This window comes from Gadus macrocephalus, chromosome 7 (assembly GCF_031168955.1).
Source record: "Gadus macrocephalus chromosome 7, ASM3116895v1".
Classification (NCBI taxonomy): Eukaryota; Metazoa; Chordata; class Actinopteri; order Gadiformes; family Gadidae; genus Gadus; species Gadus macrocephalus.
The window spans coordinates 10,818,532-10,834,912 of record NC_082388.1 but is presented as its reverse complement, the minus strand read 5'-3'; the positions used below and the strand labels follow the sequence as shown (position 1 = coordinate 10,834,912).

The 16,381-nt window shown below is 42.9% G+C and overlaps 2 long non-coding RNA genes across 2 annotated transcripts in view; one reads left to right on the top strand and one right to left on the bottom strand.

Annotated features, from left to right (window-relative positions):
• The window catches only part of LOC132461518 (uncharacterized), a 76,857-nt gene that overhangs the window by 12,108 nt on the left and 48,368 nt on the right, over positions 1–16,381 (bottom strand). The gene's annotated exons all lie outside the window — the stretch shown is intronic.
• Positions 5,024–16,281, top strand: LOC132461514 (uncharacterized). Its single transcript, XR_009526623.1, has 3 exons — positions 5,024–5,427; positions 8,855–8,916; positions 13,198–16,281. It is a non-coding gene; the product is annotated as an uncharacterized LOC132461514 (long non-coding RNA).

Below are 16,381 nucleotides of genomic sequence, written 5' to 3'. Positions count from 1 at the left end.
TATTGCTATTTATATTAGCAAGTAGTCTGTTTAATTCAGTCTGTTTATTTCACCTGCTACCTCTTGACAGAAAATGACACCCGTGGATTATCACTGTTGATTCTTGCGAGAGAGGAGACACAAAGAGAGGAAGTGAGTGAGTGAGTGAGTGAGTGAGTGAGTGAGTGAGTGAGTGAGTGAGTGAGTGAGTGAGTGAGAGAGAGTGTGAGTGAGTGACGGTGAGCGAGGCGAAGCGAGTGAGTGAGTGAGTGAGAGAGAGTGAGTGAGTGAGTGAGAGAGAGTGTGAGTGAGTGAGTGAGAGCGATAGAGAGATAGAGAGAGGAGAGAGAGAGAGAGAGTAGATGTAGAAGAAGAAAACAAACGCCATTCGACTGTACCCTGTGCACAACCAGCTGGTATCGTTGTTCCTCGAAGAAATTCAGAGCGCAGCTTTTTACAATCGGTCATTATGGTGAAATATATTGCCGAAAAGCATAAAAAGTATTTGGCACGCATGGAAGGGGCGCACATAACTGGGCCGTTCAGACGCGGCGGGTTTACGAGGCGGTGAACCTCGCTGAGGATGCAGCATCGGGGGAACAATGTAATGTTTCACTATGGTTCACATCGAACACCGGGGTGTCGCCCCGTAAATGGAAGGGCACTGTTATTGCATTTTAGTCCAATCAGGGGGTTTTCTGAGGTCTCTGGATGAAGAGAAGCTTAAAGTGGAGCATATGGGTCTTCTTCTTCTTCAAGAGAGTGCGGGGGAGGGACAGGGTTGGTGGTTGGTTGGGGGGGGGGGGGGGGGGGGGGGGGGGGGGGGGAGTGAGCAGGCAGTTTGAGGGGTTATGGTAAAGAACCAAAAGTGGGGGCACTGACATTTCTGGCTTCACACTATAATTTTGGATCACAAAGACACAAGAGAAAAAATAAGTATGGCATCAATCGCGAGGGCTGTGATCAAAGTGGGGAGCGTGGATGCAATGAAAGGGTACCAAAAAAACACAAAAAAAAGAGGCTCATGTTAAGGCTGCCTCAACCACACATAAAGTCACTCATAAAATGTCGGGGTGGTCCCTGAGCCTTTAGGTCTTTCTGTTTAACCTCAGCTCCTGCTCTGTTTAATTCCCCCTCCCCAACCTACTCAGTATGATTAGAGCAGATTAGACGGAGCATCCATAAGCCGGCCTGAAGCGTGGGCCTTCTCTCCACATCGCCATGATCTCACGTCGTCAGGATTAATGTGCAGCACTCAGCAGTGGCGTGTGCGCGCACGTGGCGGGCGCAGCGCGAGTGTTGCTGGATTAAACAGCGAGAGACCTTGACTCATCGGTCCCCCCGTCCTGGGACGTCCCAGCACTGTCAGCCCCCTCCAGGAACCAGAGGCAGCTTCCCTTTTTTTCCTCTCTTTATATCCTCCCTTGCTTTCTGTCTTTCGATGTGTCGGCTTCTATTTTGTGGTTTCTTTGGTTGTTTCTCTATTTTGTTCTTTCTTTCTCACTTTTACTTCTTCATATCGGTCTTCAGACTGTCTTTCGGTGTTTGTTTCTAACCTTCCTTACAGTCTGTCTGCATTTTTATTTTCCTGCTGTCTTTGATGTTGCTTATGTTCTGGATCTCTGTCGTTCTTTCTTCCTCACCCACCGTTGTCTCTCTACCCATCCTCTCACTCACACCAAGTGGGGGGATGGGGGTCTCGCTGTACCCCTCTGGTTCCAATGAGCAGCGACACTAATCGCTCTAATAAGCCAACGAAACACAGCAACCATCATGTACTCTGTGACTTAATTTGTACAGGACACTGTAAGTGACATGAACCTCCAGGAATATAAAGTGCTGCCTAAGGAGGTATTACTTTCCTTCTGGCCCATGAGGGAAGGGTGTGTTTTGTGTTTGGCACTGAGCCATGATCATCGCTCCCCGGGACCCACAGCGTGGAGACAGAGCGAGGAAGATTAAAACATATGGTACAAATGAAAAATAGCAGAAAACGATAGGAAAACAAGCACATGTGAAGCAAAGCCCTACAATCACTTTAGACATACTATCAAGCATGCACACCATCACATTATCATTTCCACGAAGCTACACAGTTTATTTTGGTGGTTTGCTAACATATTTTTATGCTATGTGTGTGAATCTCTTTTGAATTTTTATTATTGTCCTTTAATTCTGCTTCGTCCCCCTCATTTCCCATCTGGAAATAATAAAGTAGATCTGATCTGATCTTATTTCATCTGAATATCTGTGTCATCCCTCTCGCTAAGCTGAATTTCTAAGAAGTAGTCAAAAGCTACAAAGTATAGAACTATCCATGCCAAACCTGCCTTGGAAAATAAAAATGCAATTAATTATCCTTATCCTTCGACTTTGTTCAATGGTTTACAGTCAAACTTGCATGGCCATTTCGCTGGGTCGCTGCGGTCCCCTTTCAGACCAACGTTTCTGATTGGACTGAGAGCACGAAGGGAAGGACCCATCTTTTATAGTGAGGAGAACATTGCCAATCCAGCACAACAAGGCTGAGAAACGCTTCCTTCAAGTAAACTGGAGAATGTGTGTCATTGATTAACAAGAAAACGCAACAACCACAGGATTCTCTATGAATGGCAGCGCGTTAAAAGTAGAGTGTAAGAAATTCTGTGAAAAGAGGTTTCAAGTAAAAGCAACAATTAATAAGACGAGAGGAGAAACAACATCAGTCCCCATGAACAGTTTCCAGAATCGAACGGCTCTATTAGTCAGTTCAACTGGCAAAATAAAAGACTCAAATAAGAAAACAGAATATCTTGTTTCTTTGAAATGTCAAAGCTGATTGTGTCCATTTGTTAAACCTTTAAATTGAGTTTCTTCATAAGAAACACACAACTGTGAAACAGATGACTGAACAAAACATTGATACCCACCATGAGCCTCCCAGATCTATCATTCCTACTTCTCAGTAAAGATTCCAGTGCATTTGCCAGTTTGCTCCTCAGCCAAATGTTCTAGGCAATTTATGGTCTATATGGCACAGCCCGATCATCATCGTCGCTGCAGTCCTTGATTAACGGTTCAACACCCTAATAGCTTCTTTCCCCCAAAAACCACTTCTCTCTTATCTCCGTATATGGGCCATGCAGTTATGATTAACGCAATATTTGTTCTGGGAACATTCTCAGCTTTCCCCCCTCATCTCATCTCGAGAGCTTTAGAGGGGTTCACTAGAGTCTCAAGAGCTTTTCCTTCAGACATTAAAAAACATATTGATCATGTTATAGTCAGATGGTGCATTTCATAGCCGATGTTTATTCTATCTTTACATGATTTTATGTCGTATAGCATTTTTGGTTAAGATAGGGACGCTATTCTCAGCAAGTACATTCATATTGAAGACTAAACTGCAGGAAAGACCCAAGAAAAAGAAGGTTCAGAGCACAACACATAATAAATCATACAACAGCTTCGATGATGAAGCAAGTTCAAGGTGCATGATGGTCCTACATGCAACTTAGTCTCACAAATCGTCCTTTCCCTGGGTTCCAAGATTCGATGAAATGAACAACCTGCATGCATGCAACAATGCACGTCATGCACCGAGCAATACTTAAGCTGGTCACGGAGCAGGGACGCAGAACTATTGTGCGTTAAAGCCAATCTCACTTCATCTCTCTTGGTCCCTGGACCCTAAACTGTTTATTATTATATGATTTGCCAGAACAAAAGACAGATCGTTTGCTTTGGTCAGTTACTCCCATATTGATGAGATTGGAGCTAGGATTGTGGTTAAAGCCAGTGACCCAAATATCATATATTACGAGTCTATTGCTTCAAGGTGCCATGGAGCAAGGATGAGTTGGCCAAATGTCCTAAAAACGCTATAAAAACCAAGACATTTTATATATTTTTCCTACTAACGTAAATCGGGAGGGCAATAAACTTACTGACCTCAAAGTGCTTTGGGGTTCCATTGTTTTGTATTTTGTATTTTGATGATGAACTATGCACTTACATCGAAGAAAATTAATTATATTCTGGCATCAACAATGGACAATATTTGAGACGGAGGCCGATTTTTTTGGAGTTCTGCCCGTTTTTTTTTTTTTTTCAGTTAGAAATACAAAAGAATCTAAAATCGAACCCAGTATAAAACGGCAGGGCTGACCGTTCCAATCACAACCCTGGGACTTCACAACACACAGAATTGTTTACTTTTTCATTTAATTTGGTTTAATTTAGATTCTGTCATATCAAACCACACTAAGGACAACCTTTGCATCGGAGACATCTGCATCCTATCAGTTCCTCATCAGTGTCCAATCAGGATCCTCGTTCAACCTTTTGATCACCACCGTCTACCTTCAGTAAACACAGCCGCCGACCACTTCTGATCAAAATCAGCCCACTTGTTGAAATGGATGTTTTTAAATGCACCCTATCAATTTCTGTCCACCAAAGAGCCCAGCAACTGAAACCCAGAACAGTATGTTACACATTGACAGATTTATCACTACATGTTCATGTACAGAGGAGGAACCTTGGTTTTTGTTCGCATGTAAAGTAGGCATGATGACTTGGAGCGATCTCAGAAACATTCACATGATGTAGTCGACAGCTTCAACCTCAAATGTCCAAATGGAGGGGTAGAGTTCAGCTCATTAGTGCATCTCAAAACTATTATCCCCAATCCGAAAACGTAATGCTGCAATAGAGGACCGTGATTACGACATTTTAATGCAAATTGCTCACTGATGTTTAAATGTTACTGCACTCAAACCATCGTCTTGGTTCTATCACGCAGGATCTACGACGAAAGGAGAGAAAATGGGACTCTGCATCTCGGAAGAGGTTGATATCCACAATCACATAAGTTGGTTAATATTTAAAAAGCCACGAACATAAACATGCCAGTATTAACTTATCTGCAGTGTGTCAGTGAGTTGGAAGGATTGGGACATTTCACTTGTAGCCAAGTTGAGATAAGAATGAGAAAATATGAGTTGGGGTGGGGGTGTGAGGGCTGTATCGCTAATAAAATACAGTCTGAGTGCTGGTAGTACACTCTCAGACCACATTCCTCTGGCCCAACCTCGCTGGCAACGTACCCTGTGTGCTTGTACCGAATTAGTCCTTTACAATAGTCCCAGGAGAGAGAGAGAGAGAGAGAGAGAGAGAGAGAGAGAGAGAGAGAGAGAGAGAGAGAGAAGAGAGAGAGAGAGAGAGAGAGAGAGAGAGAGAGAGAGAGAGAGAGAGAGAGAGAGAGAGAGAGTGAGAGAGAGAGAGAGAGAGAGAGAGAGAGACTAATTGTTAGCTTTTCCTCTCTTTTGCGTTCAATGTATAAACTATGTCTGATGGCCGAGTGAAGCCAGTGAACCTGGGGAATCGAGTCCGCCGCCCTGCGTGTAAGAAGACAGAGCTTTCTGAGGCGGGTGAAAGTCTTTTGGATCGGAGTAAACAACATTCCAGGTACGTGGTGTGGCCTGTCGCCGTGCAACCAGTGTATGCGTCATGCATGTAAATTTGCATCAAAAATGATTGATTACGCGTCGCAACGAGACGTTCTACTGATTTACTTTGATTGTGTCACTCAAATGACTCTCTTACACCTGTGAGTCATGTGTATACAGCTTTTTATGTAAAGTCAGAATTTAGAGATTTCAAGAAATTTAGGTGTGTCAACATAAGGAGCAACCATAGACACGGGATTGTATATATGATCTCCTGAAAGACACTTACAAATTGAGTATATCCACCCATTTACTCAAATCAATGATAAAACTCAGTATCATACAGGTATATATTGCTGACGCTGTTGTTCAAGCTCCTCATCAAAACCTTTTGCACATTCACTGCAATCACTTATGTTGAGCGGAAAATTTGCCCATTGGGAATGGGAGAGGGAAAGATTGTTGGAATTCTGCTGGAAGGACGTTCTGTATTTAAAGTTCACTCCCATCGTCTACTCCCAATACCGGAGGTACGAGTCACCTGTCCTCCCAGGCTAAATGTGGCTCTCTGGTGCATCTGAGGCTGTCAACCCTGGAAGACAATGACAAATTAACCTCATAAGGTCACATTTCCTGCCTCATCACAGCTCATGAAAAAAAAGCAATGAGAAAGGCAACTAAAAATCTCCCCAGAATGTCTTCGAACCCACCTGGACTTCTTGCAGTTTTAATCATTAACCTGGGTCTATTTTACCCATTTGTTAGCAAATGGGAGATATCATGTGTTCTGTTAGTGACAGATTTGACTCTTTTCTGGTCCAAGTCAAAGAGGAAACTCCATTAGAAACTGGGGTAGTAAAAGGTAGTATACAGAGTTGTTTTTGTTTGCACAACACACACGCGTACACTCACATGCATATACACACACACACACACGCACACACACACACACACACACACACACACACACACACACACACACACACACACACACACACACACACACACACACACACACCACACACACATACACACACACACACACACACACACACACACACACACATGAAGAACATGCATGTGCATACACGCTAGAGTCCCAGACACACTGACACAAACACAAACACATGCATGCATACACACAATTAAAAACACAAGCATCCAGAAATGCTTGCACACACACACAATAACATAAACACATGCACACGCACGCACACACACTTTCTCTCTCTTGTACACAAACACACACACAGACACAATCACACACACATACTCCTCTCTCCGTCTCTGTCTATCGCTCTCTTTATATATATATATATATATCAGCCCCCACTCGCTCTCTCTCTCAAACACACACACACACACACACACACACACACACACACACACACACACACACACACACACACACACACACACACAAACACACCTACACACACACACACACACACACACACACACACACACACACACACACACACACACACACAAACACACGCACACACACACACACACACACACACACACACACACACACACACACACACACACACACACACACACACACACACACACACACACACAAGCACACAATTGTCAAGAGAGGCCAACAAGTTAATTAAACATTACAGTGAGTTTGAATAAACAGATGAGGCTCTGTTGAGGAGGAACTGGCTCAGGAAGAGCTAAACAAAATCCTGTCCTCCAACAGACTTAGCGAGGAGGATCTCAAACAAGCGTTCTGTTCAACGCCAATGGGACACGCTGGGCCGGCGAACACAGGAATGCAAAGCTAAAGCGATCAGTCAAGTGTGGGCCACAAGGTACATACGGACCCATAGGTGCCTGTATTGTGTTTCCCCTTTTCACCAAAACAGCCTAATAGATCTAAAGAAAAGACCTGATCCTGTCTCCACTTACAGCCCGAGACATGAGTGAGTGGTTAGCGGGAGCAGGAAGGCCTCCGAGAGGGCTATCAGGGTGATAGAGTTGAGAACTGTATAACCCTGATCTACAAAGGCATGACAGCAAGGCCAGCCCCAGCAGCATTGATACAGCTGTATCTTTAGAGCCGGATCTTTCATTTCCAACACCTCTGGGAATCAAGGGTTTTGCTATCGATGCGTACACTCGCCGTCTTTCTCACCTGGAACCCTAGAGCTCGACATTATACGGGATTAGAGATCACAGGGGATGGAAGCTAAAAATGCTTTAGGGAGGGGATTTCCCGTTATATTCACCGTGGATCAAGTGCGGCGAACGCAATACATGCAGACTGAGGGCGGAGACGTTATCATAAAGGAGGAAAAATAACCCGAAGTGCCAGTGAACCAAAAACTTGTTTTTTTCATTAAACGTCTTAGTATGTCTTATGTGATCATCTTCGTAGTACGCTATGCTATTGCGTCACTATTACAAAAAGAATTGTGAAATAGCAGGTGTTGAATCCTATGTTTTTATAAACAAACCAATAGCACGTTCTATTCTCTTCAGAATTCAGATACCGTTTGTCGTATATATTTAACACATATTATTGCAACAATGGTAATAGCTAAACAAAAAAAAAGCATCACAAAGTTGGCCAGGGTTGCATAAACATGGCGATAACTTGTCCGTCCGTCCTTTCTTAGAATTCCCAGCACAAATGTTTCTCATGTTAATATACTTTACTGTACAGTATATTCAAATACTGTTTGAGTGTGAACTGTAAGGGGGGGTTCGCTTACACTATCAGAATAAAAAAAATTACGGAAGGATGATGGAAGACACACACTAGTAATGCCGCAGCCAAAATTTAATCCAATTGCAATGGCCAATAGAATCTCTTTTTTTTCAACTTTTCATGCTAGTCAAAATATCACAGCAGTTCAAACGAGGTGTGGGCTGCTTTGATGTGAACTGCTCTGATATTTTGACAAAAATGGCACCAAGTAAAACAAAACTAAATTTAACTGAAAAAATCTGCAAAATCATATACACAAATCATCCAGGACCAATCAGACAGGTCTGCAACATGGAACCATGGATGAAAAGAAACAAAACAAGCACTGTTGTAAAGGATCAATAAGGAATAAGATGTGTAGTTCAAACCACCTGTGCTGTTAAAACCACCTGTTAAAACAGACATACATCTCACACATAAAACCACGACCGCTTATAGTAAAACCCTTTGAAAATAGCTGTATTTAGGAGGATTTCACATAAAGATGTCAAGACTCAGAAAATCAGAGTGCACACATCCGTGGTTTCCCTTCTTTCGAGAAGGAAAAGGAATCTCTTCACAGCAGTATACAGTTGCAATACGAAGTGCTGAAGTTGTTCTCAAGTGTTATTTTTAACCTGGCCCTCAGATCAATAGAGCTGGAGGTAAATAAGTTTCAAGGGTGCAGTTCATTCGATTAAGTAGTTACATGTTTTGACTCGGCCATCATCACACGTCCTCACAGCTTGGAGAACCGTGTTTGGAACTGCTTACGATTCTCCTTCAGTCTGTCAGCCAGAACTGGAGGTAAGTGGCGGTTTTCAGGTTTTTTAGGTGATGGTGAGACACAGTTAACTCTGTGGTATTTTTATCTCTTTTAAGGTGCTTTAATGTTTAAGTGGATCTGAGGATACCAACAGCATTCAAAACAAGGCCATAAAAAACAGCCATTTAGCCTTTGTCCCATTCCCCTGGCACCAGGTTTCAATTTAGCGGCTGTTACATTAAGAGGGAGTAGCCCCATAAAAGGTAAGGCTGGCTTTCTCTCTCTCTCTCTCTCTCTCTCTCTCTCTCTCTCTCTCTCCAACATCCATGGAGCACATCTTTTACATTACAGCTCGCTTGTTAAAAGTTAATCTAAAATAAAAGATAGGGGCTGGGCTTTCTGGTTGTTGTCTGTGGCGCAAGAGTCTCGCCGCTGTCTGCAGTGATAGCACTGGTGTGCCAAAGGCTTTAGAGGAGGAATGCGAAGAAGCCCTGTTGTTCTAAAGCACATTTTAAAGTCGTGAGTGAATGTTACCCACGGGCCAGACATTAAGAGATTTGTGTCTTAGCGAATCCCTCTTCCAGTCAAACCGGGTTAAATACCCACTTAACTCTGATAGAGGAAAACGGAGCACAGAGCGGAGAGGAAAGTTAAGGCGGAGGGATCTATGTTTTAAAGACATCATCCTAAGGCCACATAATAAGATAACCGCACAGATTAAGCCATGGGTCACTAGTGGAGAGGAGAGGCGCACCGTGGCTCCATCCCGAAGGCCCTGCAGGTACGCACCCAGACGGCTCCGTGTTTACGTCCGCAGGAATCCGTGTGGGTAGCAGTGTTTACGTCTGCGACATGTTTAGTCATCTAATCACGTGTTTTTGGTGCCCTTTATGATACAAATATTTACCCCTCTGGCTCGGCCTTCAGTGTGTGAAGTGTAATTAGTAGCCTGCTGTGTGCCGGCGCATGGCCTGGGCACCGGAGCGATGTGCATGTGGCGGCGGCGCTTTGGACAAACAGCAGCGAGCATCCGTTCTGCTGAGGCAACCTGTACAACAGACGGCAGTTTTCCATGGCGCTATTGTGAGTTTTGTGTATTTATTCAATGTTTTCCATGTGCACAACAGTGCATCATTGGGCGATGTGCTTCAGTGATTTTCCATGTGTTTGGATGGAATATGTGCTATATTGATGATTTCCACAGCTAACTAGAGCTACGCTCTCGCGGTGTACGCAGAAGGCTTTTGTGTTTGCTAATTGCGGTATGAAACAGTGTGTCTCTGTCCTCCATCCATCAGATACAAACCAGTAGGTGGAGATGGTATGGTCGAGTGCGCATAGAATGGTAAGCGTAATCAGAGAGTTGCCTTGCAGATGCAGGAGTTGAGCCTTGCAGTGGAGACTAGATGAGCTTAGGTTTCGCAAAATGACATTATTTAAAATGTATTCTTCACTAGATATTTTCTTTGTTGGTAACATACGGTTGTTTTCATTTAAAAAATGTTTTGTCATTCAATAAAGCCTGCGTGTTATGGTTTAGTAACCATGGTATTGTTTTCTTGAAGAGACGTTGCTTTTTTACAAAATGCGGCTTTTGGAAGAGTGCCCCAAAATAACAAAAGCAATTTAGCTCCATTGTGTTGGGCTGGCCTGAGAGCTCAGTGGTCGACTTCTACAAACATGCACAGAGCGCATGGAGCAGCACCGAGTAAATATTTTCTTCAACAAGAGGTTAACCAGTTCATAATGAGAGCCGTTGGTAAATACACGAGAACCCAAAGCTAGCACAATTGTTGTCACAACGAAGCAGAAGCCATGCTAGCAAAGACATTGAATAGCGAGACGAGAAACTGACGAAGAGTAAATATGAAACAAGTCAAACGTCAATTGCTTGCTGACGGATAAAGTCATCTGAGGTCAGAAGAATATGTGTTATTGAATAGGACAATAACAATCTGTGGAAAAACATCCAAGTTATCATTTCCAAGAAACTCAAGGCTCCATAACAACACTGTTAACAGTGGAGTGTTTGCGTTGTATTGCAAAACTTCTAAGATCACTATCAGTAAGTAGACATGTGCAAACTCAATCCCAAATACAAACGTATTTTACAACATGAGTGTAACACATCTGTAAGTGGACCTACTGGCAGATTCCTTCACAAATAATTATTTCCCTGTTAATTGTTTTGAAGATTTCAAGGTCAGTTTGATGAAAATGTCAAATCAAGGCAATTTTATTTGGATAGCCCTTACACACAGTCTCAAAGGGCTTCACAGACCATACATTTTATGACACGACTTGGTCAAACTTGTATCACTTTAATCTTTATCCAAAGTGTTTCACACTTGAGGCTGAGATAAGCACATAATCATTTGGAGTAGCTAGAAAAAACAGTGTAGTGCTGCATGAATATAAAAATACCGGAATAAGTAGCCATAGGACTTATAAATACAAGGTTAGTCATTATATTGGTGGTTGAAAAAAACAGCTTGCACACCACAAACCTTTCTTAATTAAACAATTTAGAAAGAATTTCTACATTTCTTAATTTCATCAATTTCCACAATGATGATCCCCTTTAATTCATTTCCGCTATTACCTCAATAGACCACATGACTTTAAAGCTAAACAGTATGACCTCATTGGACCACCCATTTGTATTGTCAACACAAGTGCTGACTAGTTTTTGCTTGTACACATGGAGTGGTCAAGACAACACCTAAACGGTTTAAGGAGTCTGAGATAAATCAGAGCTAATGCTAATAGCCTCTGTACCATTCCTCCCATATCGATTTAGACTGACGATATTCGGAGATGTCCGGAAAACGCTTCATGAACCACCAAAATGCATGTCCGTTTACCTTGTATCTCTGAATAAACCAATTTGTGTTGAACCTCTCCCACTCTATGAGTCATAATAAGCCCCGAGTCAATTTTTTGTCAAACCTTTGTGTCGAACTTTTACAAATTTTCGAGTCAGAAGTAGTGGCCAACCACAATGTCAGAGGTATCAGGAGGAGTAACTTCATCATGCTTCATCTCAACAAAGTGTGCTGTGGACGAGGGTTTCTCAAACCATGAGTCAGGTCCCATGAATGAAAACTTTAATTCCAAACATAAATAGGTTAATTAAAGCTCCGTATATATTCTGACTATAGGTCTCAGTGGGTCAAGCTTTAGGGGCAGTTTTGTGTAATGCGGTTCTAGACTCTGATGAGATGTTCCCTGATGTTCCCCAAGAGTTGGTTCTTCAGAAGGTTCTAGAAGTTTCGGAGAGATTCTGGAGACTGTACTGAAGGGACATTCTTCTGTCCATTCAAACCGTCACCCTACCACAACCAAACATTTGCCCTACCAATACAAGCACAAATGGCCCGAAACCTCTTTTAATTAGAATGAAACACAATTCCTTGAATTTAATTTGCATTTAATAAGCATGCAATAGAATAAACAAGCTCAGAGACATCTGAGACTAACTGAAGCAAGGCATATTGCTCTCAGGCTAATTCCCCGCCTGTTACAGGAAGACACAGCTTGATGGAAAGGTTTTCAGGGAAACTAGGAAACTAATTAAAGCTCAAAATTGACTCAAAATAAAATAGATAATAAACTACATAGTTTGCAAATGAGTATGTGTGTTTGAGTGCATGTGTGTAGGCGCACGTGGGGTTATTAGTGTTAGTGTTAGTAGACATGCAGGTATACATTATATACGTTTATCTCCCTGTGTATGTGTGCGTGCGTGTGTGGAGGCACATTTGTGCATCTTTTTTGTGTGTGTTTGAGTATACATCAGGTGATAAAATGTGTACGTTTATCTCCCTGTGTATTTCTAAATGTTCGGTGGGTCTGTATGTGTGTGCGTTTCTTTGTCTGAGTGTGTGTGTGTGTGCGTGTGTGTGTGTGTGTGTGTGTGTGTGTGTGTGTGTGTGTGTGTGTGAGTGAGAATATGTGTCTACATGCATGTGTGTTTGTGCGAATGTCTGCATGTGCGCTTGCCTGTATGCATGTGTGTGTGTTACAGCTTAGGTCCAGGAGGACCTTGTGAACCTCATGGTGCCCCTCTCCTCACACACACACACACACACACACACACACACACACACACACACACACACACACACACACACACACACACACACACACACACACACACACACACACACGCTAACTCTCAGATACACACACACACCGATCACTCTCCCACACACACTCAACTTTCTCTCTATCTGACAACTGGGTTGAGATTACTCCTCCCTTCTCTCGGTGACTCATTCCCAGAATATTTCACTTCCTCCCTCACTTTTTCCACGGTGAAGCCGTTCTTCTCTCTTTGTCTTTAAACAGCTGAGCGGTCCCGAGGCGTAACCCAACGTCTTCATCATCAGACAGCGGACACGGACCAGGCCCGACCGCAGGGTTGAAGAGCGCTGACCTCGGCAGGACTCCTCGTATCCACGCCCTGCTCCGCGACCCCCCCCCCCCCCCCAACAGGGGTACCCCACATTCGAGATGCATTTGGGATGAACCGGGGCGGCGGTTAGCTCAGGAGGTCGAGAGAGTTGCTAGTAACCGGAAGGTAGTTCGATCCCCGGCTGTGTTGAGGTGTCACTGAGCAAGACGCCTCCCCCTGACTGCTTGCTGTCGCCCTGCGTGGCTTTCTCCGGCGTCGGTGTGTCAACGGGGGAATGAATGGTTGTTAGTCGCTTCGGATAAAAGCGTCAGCAAAATCCCCTGAATGTAAAATGTAATGAACCAATATTCAAGTTAGCGAGCCCCCATGACCTACGCTTGTCCATCGCTGTGCAGTGGAAAGATGTAATACATTTATCATATGATAGAAAGAAAGATATGTATATATGTAATCCTACCAGGTGAGGTATTTTCCATGCATACTTGGTTCAAACCAAAAACGTAATTTGCCAAACGTTCTTCGGGTGGGGGGGTTGGGGGTTTATTTTTTATCCCTCCAAAGATTGCTTGATATTAATCTATGAATAAATGCACAGTTGATAAATAATAAGTCAAAAATACAGCACAGTGTTGTTGTGTTTACAGCCCAGTGGACGGTCAGAGCGTGCCCGGCTCTCTCCAACGCATCACGCAACGACTGTAACCACCTGCACAATTCATTAGCTCACGTGGAATTAGTTCCACATGTAAGGATGCACTCCCACAAATGGTGTGGCCTATAAAAGCGGGGAAGACTTGGCATGCCGTTGTGTGAAAGAAGGCGATGAAGTTCTGTAGAAAGAAAAGGGGGGGAGAGGAAAAATAGCAGTTGGGCAGAGGAAAAAGTGAAGTGAAGTGAAGTGCTTTTAGTTTTAGAGCCTCCTCCATAAAAATGTCATCGTTCAAGACGACAGGAAACTAAGAGAAAATATTATGCCTTTTCCGAGTTGAGGGTCACCAGCATCCAATTAACACCATTAGAAGATATATGACAAAGTATATCCGCACAGTTTGACACCTTGAACCTTGAAACTTGAGATAAAACGCTGTTTATGTACGTTGTTTGTTGAGGTACATAATACACTTGATGTTGTTTTTGCCCTACTTCAGCGGAAATAGTACTTGGGCAAAGGGCAAGCCGCAGAACCCATTGCCTTCTATAAAGGCCTTTACACAGAAAGCCGTTTAAATGTTAAATCAGGCTCCGGGGTTAATTTGCCCAAGAGTCATCTGTTTAAATGTTAAAGCGTTCTTAAACTATTAGCACAAATTGAAGTGTGGGATGTCGTTTGGGATGTTTGTTTTATGGCCCACCCTGGCCATGTGACTCACTAACGCCACCCTACCAGGGTATTTTGCCCTGCAATCAGTAGCCGGTCTCGGGGATGACCTATGAATGGGACGAAGGAAGGGGAAAGCAATATGAGGGCAAGATAGTCTTGTAGGGATTAAGGTGTTTTCGACACCCTGCCACAAGGTCCGGGGTTCGATCCTCAAAATTAAATGAATCTGGATCTTAAGTCACTTTGTGCAAATCTGTTGGCTAAACAACTCTGTGAATGGTAACCTATACTGGTAATGTCTAATGTAAAATGAGGTGGTTAGTGTTTGTTTGTTGAGTGTTTCCTGATGATTCAATGTATTAATACTTTTCTTTCCTCTAAAAGGAACCCGTTTCCTGATCCTTGTCCCTTGGATTTATTTATTATTGTGAGAGCACAAGCATAAATCAGGGGCAAATCAATCCCTGATGTTCCACTAAAGAGCTGGAGAGAAGGTCCCCTCTTCTGTGGGACAGAGCGGCACAGGGTCTGTTCTTCTGAGGAACAAATAGGTAGCCTACTGGTTCTGTTCTTCAGAGAAACAAACAGGGACTTGGTCTGTTCTTCTGAGGAACAAACAGGGACCGGGTCGGTTCTTCTGTGGAACAAATTTGCCACTTCATCCTAGCATATAGCTAATGTAATAAAGCCTTGCCCATTACATTTTACTCATTCACGAAATGGCAGAACATTATACATGGACTCGTTTAAAGGTTGCGTGTGTAGAGTTTATTGGCATCTAGCGAAACGGACTTGGCAGGAGCATAGTATAATAATATTCATAAGTATTTTTTAATTAGTGTACACTCCCATGGAAATAAGAATTGGCGTGTTTTCATTAGCTGAGAATGAGCCCTTTATATCTGCATAGGCAGCTGTCATGTTGCACCGCCATGTTTCTACTGTAGCCCAGAAAGGACAAACTACACTAGCATGAACATGGGCTAAGAGTTCTAGGAAGGAGGGGGCCATGAGATCCCAATGGCTACGACCCATTTGTGATACCTATTTAGCAATAATTGATTGCATTCATATAGCGCTCTTCAACGTCCCGAAAGTACTCTTACATAGTGAGTATGTATGTGTATGTGGTTGTGGATCTTGAATACATTCATGTTTTGTAGACATTGTTTTTGGAGGTTGTTTCCCTGCTCAATAACTAACAGTTGGCTATCACTCTTATGGAGAAAGTTGGTATCCAAAACAAAACGGTTGCTATTACAACTGCACACGAATATGTTATCAAAAGCAGCCTTTGATACCTTAGAAAGATACCCGCTTGTAATTAATGTGCTTTTTCGCAGTATCTGTAGGTCCATGGTTCTAGTTTTAGCTTAATTGTATCGATGTGGGGAAAAAGGGCAATGAGAAATCATGTTCAATGTACGGACCTTTACTTGTTAGCAATGACTTATGGTTTTAGATTAACAGACTAAATAACTAAATACAATTCACGAATAACTAAAGGACCCAGCCCCATTTGACCCTTGACTACTCTATGCTTTCCTAGACGATGACATCATTTTGAAAGTACCTGCCGGTCCCCAACACAACACAGGCTAGTACACCCCAGTGTAAACATTGGAAGGGGTGGGTTGAGGTGGTGGTGGTGGGGGGTATTTATTAATATATATATATAATTGACAAAAACGAAATATTTGACAGATGACTAAATGCATGCTTTAAAAAAAAGAAAAAAAAGAAACCAATCCCTTTCCAAGCAAAATGA